Source organism: Tachyglossus aculeatus, chromosome 21 (genome assembly GCF_015852505.1).
Source record: "Tachyglossus aculeatus isolate mTacAcu1 chromosome 21, mTacAcu1.pri, whole genome shotgun sequence".
Taxonomy (NCBI): domain Eukaryota; kingdom Metazoa; phylum Chordata; class Mammalia; order Monotremata; family Tachyglossidae; genus Tachyglossus; species Tachyglossus aculeatus.
Genome location: NC_052086.1, coordinates 48105647 through 48115263, shown reverse-complemented (window position 1 = coordinate 48115263; position 9617 = coordinate 48105647).

Here is a 9617-nt window from a genome sequence, read left to right as displayed (position 1 = left end):
CATATTTATTGAGCGCTTACTGTGTGCAGAGCATTGTACTAAGCGCTTGGGAAGTACAAGTTGGCAACGTATAGAGACGGTCCCTACCCAACAGTGGGCTCACAGTCTAGAAGGGGGAGATAGAGAACAAAACAAAACATATTAACAAAATAAAATAAATAGAATAGATATGTACAAGTAAAATAAATAAATAGAGTAATAAATACGTACAAACATATATACATATATACAGGTGCTGTGGGGAAGGGAAGGAGGTAAGGCGGGGGGGATGGAAAGGGGGAGGTGGGGGAGAGGAAGGAGGGGGCTCAGTCTGGGAAGGCCTGAATAAATGAATGAAAACCCATAAAAATATAATATTTTTATATATATAATAATATACATAATATATATATCTTTTTATGGTTTTTTATGAAAACCCATAAAAATATAATATTTTATATATATATATATAATATATATATATATATCTTCACACACACCGATACCCAGATATGTGCATGTCTATATATTACACTTCACATACAGTCACACCCCCAGATATATATATATATATACCTACATATAAAATGCATATATATGTAAATGTGTATAAATGTATATGTAGCAGTAGTAGCAGCAGGAGAAGCATTTATTGAGCTCCTACATTACTGTATGGTCCCAAGAGCCCAGAACAGAGTAATGTATGAAGTTGTTCAACAAAAACTAGCAAAAATAAAGTAATAATAATCCAAGAAAACACTGGTAGACAAAAAGATAAAAAAAAGTCAAATCAAGAAGCCCAGCATGACCTTTGAGAAAATGTCAGAGAGTCAACAGTGTGACAATAAGCTTTAGACCAAGTTACGTTGGTAGAAACCTATAACGTACTGGTCTTTTCCAATTCATCGGTATCTCCTGATAAAATCATCAGCAAACTACAAAACAGAAGCTGCACTGGAGATGTTATTCTAGGGCTTCAGTGCCGTCTTCAGTGGGGAATATCAATGCGGCCTAGTGGAGAGAGCACAGGCCTGGGGGTGAGAGCCCCTGAGTTCTAATCCCACCTCTGCCACTTGCTACTGTGTGACCTTGGGCAAGCCACTTAACTTCTCTGTGCCTCAATTCCCTCATCTGCAAAATGAGGATTCAATACCTGTTTTATCGTTCTACTTACTCTGTGAGCCCCATGTGGGACCTAATTATCTGGTATCCACTCCATGCCTTAGTACAGCACTTGACCTATAAATTGCACATAGTAATCGCATAACAAATGCCATTATTATCATTATTATTATTATTATTATCATTAACTCACAGCTCAGCAGGAGATTTTACTCGTCTTGGGGAATATTTGGGAGTGAGAGAGGAGGCTTCAGACAGATTTCTATATCGATCCCAGAACAAGGATTACAGTTTACATACCTTGTTGAGGTCTTTGAATCTCTTACCATGAGTCAGTGAGAGGAAAGTTGGGCCTGTCTATCTTTGGGAGACCTTGCATGATGAATTAATGGTATTTATTGAACACCATACTGTGTGTACAGTACTTTACTAAGAACTGGTATGGAGAAGGATACAGCAGCCTCTTTGCCCAACTGACAATTTTCTTGGGTAATGAAGTGAGTAGCAAAAGGTAAACATTCAAGACATGCTTGTAATCATTATAATAAGATGGGAGATTGACAAATGTGAAGCAGTGAAAACCAACTTCCAGAGCCAAAATTTAAAGTATTACATTACATTTGATAAAATTATCAGGAAGCTGTGAAGCTTGGCCTGCTAATTCAGGTGTGAACCCGCTTAATAATGTCACTGCGATAGAATGATCCATTGTTACCTCATTGTCGATTTTATTTTAATACCCACTTGAAATTCTCAGAATACAAATCTATCCTTGAGATGAGTAAATGTCCGAGCCAGTTCTCTGTTTCTGATGGCAGGGGATCAATTATCCGGGCACGGAATTGAGTCTAATGGTCGACACCAGATTGTAAAGTTTCACAGTTAGCTCAACAATTATGAATACTGAATACAAAATAATGGCCCCGGTACAATGGACCCCATCCAAGTGGTCTGGAATCCATCACCTCAACCCAGGGGTGAGGAGGAGGGACTTCTTTCATCCAAGAGTGGGCCGTGACTTTCCCAAGTGTGGCCGTCTGACATCAAGACCGTTTCGGCAGTCTGTGCCAAAGAAACAGCTGAAGTGGGTTTGCTGGGAGGAGAATTCAACTCTCATTCTTTGGAAAGACTTCAGGCTCCCTGTAATGACTCAGAGGCAGAATATTACTTTTTCAGGCGAGATCGATTCCGGAGCAACAACATAAAACCCCTCACATCCAATAACAGTCCCATTGGTGCACGGCCAATATGAAGGAAAGAGATTTGTTTATGTTACATGGCATAAATAGAAAATATTATATATTGTCTTCTCAAAACAGGACTTGAGAATTGAAAATGCAGGCGACTACACTGGCCATGCCTATAGTACAATAAGTAAAAACTCAATTATCTCAAGAGACTCGTTTTCCTCGGATTATGTTTATGCTGAAAACAGATATCTTAGGCGGAGAGACTGATACCTCCCCACAGTCTCTCCCAATGTGATTTCTGATCCCCATCCAGCAGGATCCGAATGCACCTGGGCCTCCATTCCTTCAGAAGACGCCAGCCCCAGGTAAATTGATTCCTTCAATTGCCTCCTTGGTGGTGTTATTTATAAAGAGAAGATTCCCTCAGAGAGGTGAACATGCGCCAGAATACGCGTCGCTAAATGTTTTCGGAGGGACTTCTCCTGTTCGCTTGTGAAGTGGGCCACGGAAGCTCAACACACTTTGCAGCTGTCTGCATTTCCTGAGTTTGGCTAAGCCCCTGGGTGTGGATTGTCCCAGAGAGCCTGGAATGAGGCCTCACATTTGTCAGAGGGACCCCATTCCGCAGCTCCTAAGGGTTCAGTTGTTGGTGGTTGAGCAGCTATAACTTGTGCATAATGATGCTTAGAGCTACATGTTTTATTTCTTGGGTTTTCAGTCCTTTCATAAAAAATGCATGCCATATGAAAGGTTTTACATACATACCAAACAGGGCTGAGATTCGAGGCGATGAGTGTCGTATTTCAGAAACGTTCCATTTTTACAATTGTTCTGAAGAAATCTGTATCAACTGAATAGCTGATATTAAAAGGCTGGTGGAACTGAGGGACAGGGCCAGCCACGTGTACCGGAGCACTAGCAAGAGAATTAATTACCTGCCATCAGAGATTTGTTTTATCCTTTGTTCTCGGTCCATGCAAGAGAAACGGAAGCTTTCTCCAGCCAGCTAATCACCACCCGTTTTCCTGCCACAAGATCCTGGTTTGGGGGGCCGTGGGAAAGCAGAGTTAAATCTCTGTTCAGACACCAGAAGCCAGAGCCAGCCGGTTTCAGTGGAGCCAGAATCAAGGCCCAGGGTACCCAACGTTTGCCCCAGAGGGTAGGGTGGGTTTACTTGTCTGCTGTCACAACCTTGGGCAAGTCACTTCACTTCTCTGTGCCTCAGTTCCCTCTTCTGTAAAAGGAGAATTAAAACTGTGAGCCCTAGGTGGGACAGGGACTGTGTCCAGCCAGATTAGCTTGTATCTCCTCAGTGCTTAGTACATTGCCTGGCACATAGTAAGCCCTTAAAAAAACCACAATTATTCATTTATTTACTTGGCTTCTCCTCGAGGTGAGTGAACGGCACAGGGCCAGTCACCCAAGGTAGGGGCTTTCTTGGGGCCAGAAATCTCTCTTCAGTCCAGCAGGGTGCCCAGGAGGGAAATGGATATTTTGGTGTAACCTCCCCATGAGTACATGCCCCTCATCCCCAGGTGGAGTCATGCATTCCATTTTGTAACATAATTACTACCCTATTGACAATGCAGACTCAGTCGATCATATTTACTGAGCACTTGCCATGAGCAGAGCACTGTACTAGAGAAGCAGCGTGGCTCAGTGGAAAAAGCCCGGGCTTTGGAGTTAGAGGTCATGGGTTCAAATCCCGGCTCCACCAATTGTCAGCTGTGTGACTGTGGGCAAGTCACTTAACTTCTCTGTGCCTCAGTTCCCTCTGTAAACTGCGCCTGAAGACTGTGAACCCCATGTGGGGCAACCTGATCATTTTGTATCCCTCCCAGCACTTAGAACAGTGCTTTGCACATAGTAAGCACTTAACAAATGCCATCATTATTTATTTATTTATTTATTCATTATTACTAAGCACTGGGGAGAGAATAATACAATAATAAATGGACACATTCCCTGATCACAACAAACTTGAAGAGTCCCAGGGTCACACGTTTGGCTGTCTGTAGAATATTGGCTTGAGTCTGGCGACTTACTCCCTAAAGATAACAATAATAATAATTCTAATAATAATAATAATAGTATTTGTTAAGTGCCAGGCACTGGGCTAAGCACTGGGGGAAGTACAAGGTAATCAGGTTGTCCCACGTGGGGCTCACAGTCTTAATCCCCATTTCACAGATGAGGTAACTGAGGCCCAGAGAAATGAAGTGACTTGCCCAAGGTCACACAGCAGACAAGTGGCAGAGCTGGGATTGGAACCCATGACCTTCTGACACCCAGGCCCACGCTCTATCCACTTCGCCATGCTGCTTCTACTTCTATCACTGCTACTACTAATAATAATAGTAATTGTATTTGTTAAATGTTGACCATTAGCTAAACCCTATACTGAGTGCTAGGATAAATGTAATACAATACCGCAGACCCAATCCCTGTCCTAAATGGGGCTCACAGACAGAGGGAGGGAGATCGGGTATTTCATCCCCATTTTACAGATGAAAAAATGGAGACACAGAGAAACAAAGTGACTTGCCCAGGGACACACAGCAGTCTAGTGATAGAGTCAAGATTAGAACCCAGGTCTCCTATTTCCCAGACTTGTACTCTTTCCACTAGGCCAAATAATCAGGCTCTCACTTTCACTCTGCTGGGAAAGAGAAGCAGCGTGGCTTAGTGGAAAGAGCACAGGCTTTGGAGTCAGAGGTCATGGGTTTAAATCCCAGCTCCGCAAATTGTCAGCTGGGTGACTTTGGGCAAGTCACTTAACTTCTCTGTGCCTCAGTTACCGCATCTGTAAAATGGGGATTAAGACTGTGAGGCCCCCCCGTGGGACAACCTGATCAACTTGTAACCTCTCCAGTGCTTAGAACAGTGCTTTGCACATAGTAAGCACTTAATAAATGCTATTATTATTATTATTATTATTATCATTATTATTATTATTAAATAAAGGCTTCCTGACCTCAAGTGGAGAGGAATGTTTCTCTTTAACTAAAGTAGCCCAAGATCATTTCTGTTAAAGGATGAGCCTCTGCCCTGAGATTACAAGACTGAGAACCTCTGTGGAAGAATTTATTATCGTGCTAATGGTTTATGCAGTGCCATTAATGCTATCATCTCAATCAATCGATCAAAAATATTTATTGAGCCCTTACTGTGTGTCGAGCACTGCACAAGTTGCTTGGGAAAATTACAACAGAGTTGGTAGACATAATCCTTGCCCATAAGGAGGTTGCAGTCTACAGGGGGAGACAGACATTAAAGTAGGTAGGAGAAATGGTAGATTATAACAATATTTACAGAAGTACTGTGAGGCTGGGTTGGGTATCAAAGTACTTGAAAGGTATACAGCCGGATGCAGAGTTGATGTAGAGGGGAGAGTGGAGAGGGGAAATAAAGGGCTTAGTCTGGGAAGTTGTCATTTAGGAGATGTGGTTTTAGTGGTTTTAGGAGGGTTTTGAAGTGGGGGAAAGAGATGAACTCTCATCCCTGCCAGTAACTTTCCCACTATGGTAAGGGTGCAATGAGGGAGTTGGCAGGTGCTGGCCTAGTGGATAGAGCACAAGCCTTGGAGGCTCCGCCATTTAATAATAATAATAATAATGGCATTTATTAAGTGCTTACTATGTGCCAAGCACTGTTCTAAGCACTGGGGAGGTTACAAGGTGATGAGGTTGTCCCTCGGGGGGCTCACAGGCTTCATCCCCATTTTACAGATGAGGTTACTGAGGCCCAGAGAAGTGAAGTGACTTGCCCAAAGTCACACAGCTGACAATTGGTGGAGCGGAATTTGAACCCATGACCTCTGACTCCAGAGCCCGTGCTCTTTCCACTGAGCCATGTTGCTTCTCATTTGTCTAGCCATTTGTCTGCTATGTGACCTTAGGCAAATCCCCTTACTTCTCTGTGCTTCAGTTACCGCCTCTATAAAATGGGAATTAAGACTATGAGTCCCATGTGAGACAGGGATTGTGTCCAACCCAATTAGCTTTGATCTACCCCAGTGCTTATTACAGTGCCTGGCACATAGTAAGCAGAAGTGGATAGAGCAGGGGCCTGGAGTCAGAAGGTCATAGGGTTCTAATCCTGACTCTGCCACTTGTCTGCTGTGTGGCCTTGGGCAAATCACTTAATTTTCCTATGCCTCAGTGTGGCTCAGTGGAAAAGAGCCCGGGCTTTGGAGTCAGAGGTCATGGGTTCAAATCCCGACTCCTCCAATTGTCAGCTGTGTGACTTTGGGCAAGTCACTTCACTTCTCTGGGCCTTAGTTACCTCATCTGTAAAATGGGGATTAAGACTGTGAGCCCCCATGAGACAACCTGATCACCTTGTACCCTCCCCAGTGCTTAGAACAGTGCTTTGCACATAGTAAATGCTTAATAAATGCCATTATTATTATTATTATTATTATTATTATTATTATTATTATTATTATCTGTAAAATGGGGATTAAGACTGTGAGCCCCATGTGGGATATGGATTGTGTGCAACCCAATTTCCTTATATCCATCCCAGCACTTAGTACAGTGCCTGGAACATAGTAAGTGCTTAACAAATATCATTATTATTATTATTATCATTATCAACACATACCACAATTATTATAATTATTAGATAGGCAGGGGCACAGTCTTCGCCCATGTTCTGACCAACTGCTGGCAACACCTGATTCTCATGCTCTTCCACCAGACCAACAGCAGGGCTAAAAAGATTATTTCTACTCTTCTCTGGAGAAGAAAGAACTCCCAACCTACATCTAACGCTTGACGAGCTAGGGATGTCACCGAATGCACCTCTCTCTCATAAAGATGTTCTGTAAGGTATTGAGGCTTTCCAATAAATAACTCCAGTGGCAATGAGGATTCTGTATTTATATGCAGACTGAAGCACAGTCCACTGCAAGTTATAAGCAGTGATGCTACGTTCAAAAGAGGCTCAAAAATCAGCCCAGCACTGATGGGAGGAGGAAGAGGAGGAGGAGGAAGGGAAAGAGGAGGAAGAAGGAGATAAAAAGATGAAGGAGGGGGAGGTGCAGGAGGAGGAGGCAGAAGCCCTCACCCAAAGTGACACGTGACAAGTCAAGACTGCGTGAGATGGATTAGATTTTCACAAGTCCCTTACTTGGAGCGCATTTGTGCAGGGGGAGGAAATCAAGCTCAATTAGGGCCCTCCATGTCACTCTTCCTTGACATCGAGGAGCACGCCACATGTCACCCAGCGTGACATGCCGAACACTGATCGAAGCACGACATCTTTAATTACAAGTCACAGAACCTGATGAAACGAGGACAATGGAGATCACAGGCCTGGCTCCCACCTCACATTCACTGAGATTGTTTTTCCCTGTCAGGAACATTACAGTTACCCGCCCATCGCTCTCTTTCCCTGAATAAAACTCAACTCGCCTCCACAAAGCCCAGTGCAAATGTGCCAGGGGTTATTTGACAGTCAGCGACTCAAAGGAATCACTCGAGTGGAGATGTCACCCTGGGAATTTACAGAACTGGTCATTTCTGTAGGGGGAGGAAATAAACCTCACAGGCTCTGGGTGGTTATGATTCTGACTGGAATGCATCTTCCTGTAATGTCCTACAAAGCTCAGCTGAGTGAAAAATAATAAGCTGAAACAATATCTTTAAACATTTTTAATTGCCCTGTCAAACTGACAATTTTAGAGCTAATTATTGGGAAGACAATACCAGATATACTGAATAGAGCATCAACGGTGTTTTTATGTAATTATGCAATTTAATGAATTGAAGGCTACAGTAATGTACTATCTTTGGTTAATTAGGGACTCCCTTTATGTTAATAATGTCATTTATTTCCAACTCACGGTATTTATTTTACGTGTTTGAAACATTGGACATATTTTCCTCTGGCAGGAGCATGTTGGGTATTTTTCAGATTATTGTATTTGCCAATCCAGCTATTTATAGTAGCCAGATTTCTTTCATTTGCAGATTGAAGAACTCCAACTGGCTCCTATTATATTTCTGGCATCTCTCTTTCTGCACTAAATTTTAATTACCCCTTTGGTTAGGGTTCCTGTCACTTCTTTATCTTTCCCATTTACGTGCATCTTCTCTTTTCAAGACTTGCATGGGGAAATCCTATCAGCCCAAGCAGAAATTCTCCACTGACACACCACATCGCCAGGGGTCCAGTGCACACATGGCGTAGACAGGTGTTGATCCACATGGCCTTTTCACTTTCCTTTGTGCTTTCTTCTTATCCAGCAACCTCACGTGGTTTTATTGGATCCAATTCCTGGCAGCCCGGAGCCCACAGCAATACGGGAGTTCTATGGTTGTGAAAATACTGACGGGAGAGGAGAGGTAGGATAACTACAAAGCATGTATGCCTTTCTCCTAAAATTGTTCTACCTGGTCCATTATTCCTCTGGCATCCATCGAACCAGAAAAGCAACCATTTCTCCCTTGAAGAAGTTAAAGGTGTAGGACCCACCTATATTTTGGTGCTTGGGGATGATAATGGAGCCAGCTGCCGAGAACAAATGTGGATAGAGTATATTGCTAAGAGGAAAAGATATCTGCAGGCAGAAGTACAACCACTGAAAGGAACAGATGAGAAGCTGAACTACTTCCTTCTTCCACACATGGGCATTTCTAATAATAATTATGGCATTTGTTAAGAACTTACTATGTGCCAGACACTGAACTAAGCACTGGGGTGGATGCAAAGTAATCCAGTTGGATACAGTCCCTGTGCCACATGGGGCTCACAGTCTCAATCCTCAATTTACAGATGAGGTCACTAAAGCACAGACAAGTGAAGTGACTTGCCCCAGGTAATACAGCAGGTAAGTGAAGTGGTGGAGATGAAATTAAAACCCATGACCTCCTCTCAAGAGAAAGCAGAGATATTTATTCACACCCATTCACATAAACAAGCAGCACCAAGAATCGTCTTCTGCTTTAAGAGTAAAACCACTCTTCCCTGAATTACAGGAGAAAGCCACCATTTCTGAAAATGTCTGAGTAATAATGAAAATGACATATATATGACTGCAAACTCAGTGTGGGCAGGGAATATGTCTATCAACTCTGTTGTACGGTATTCTCCCACATGCTTAGTACAGTGCTGGGCACACAGTAAGGGCTCAATAAATACCATTATGCATACTCTCTCTCTCTCTTTCTCTCTCTCTCTCTCTCTCTCTCTCTATATATATATATATATATATATGTATGTATGCATACATATACAGAGAGAGAGAGAGAGAGAGAGAGAGAGAGAGAGAGAGAGAAAGAAAGCTACAGGCATACCCTATGATACAGCCAGGACATGTTC